Raw genomic sequence first — 244 nt, forward strand, 5'->3', positions numbered from 1 at the left:
GCCCCAGCGCGCCGCCGCCCTCCCCTCTGCCCAGAGACAGGTGTACCCGCCCTTGGAGGAAAAATCGAGGAACACTCGGACCAAGGAGACTTTTTTTTTTTTTTGCAAGTCCAAGGAAGGAGGGACCAAAAATTTAAAAAGCATAATACAAACCCAGACTGTTTTATATACATATATACAAACAAAACCGGAAGAGGAAAAGAGGGACAACCATGAGATCTTGTTTATACTGTGGTGGTGTTTT

This window comes from Fukomys damarensis, unplaced genomic scaffold (assembly GCF_012274545.1).
Source record: "Fukomys damarensis isolate Sample0158 unplaced genomic scaffold, DMR_v1.0_HiC HiC_scaffold_9, whole genome shotgun sequence".
NCBI lineage: Eukaryota > Metazoa > Chordata > Mammalia > Rodentia > Bathyergidae > Fukomys > Fukomys damarensis.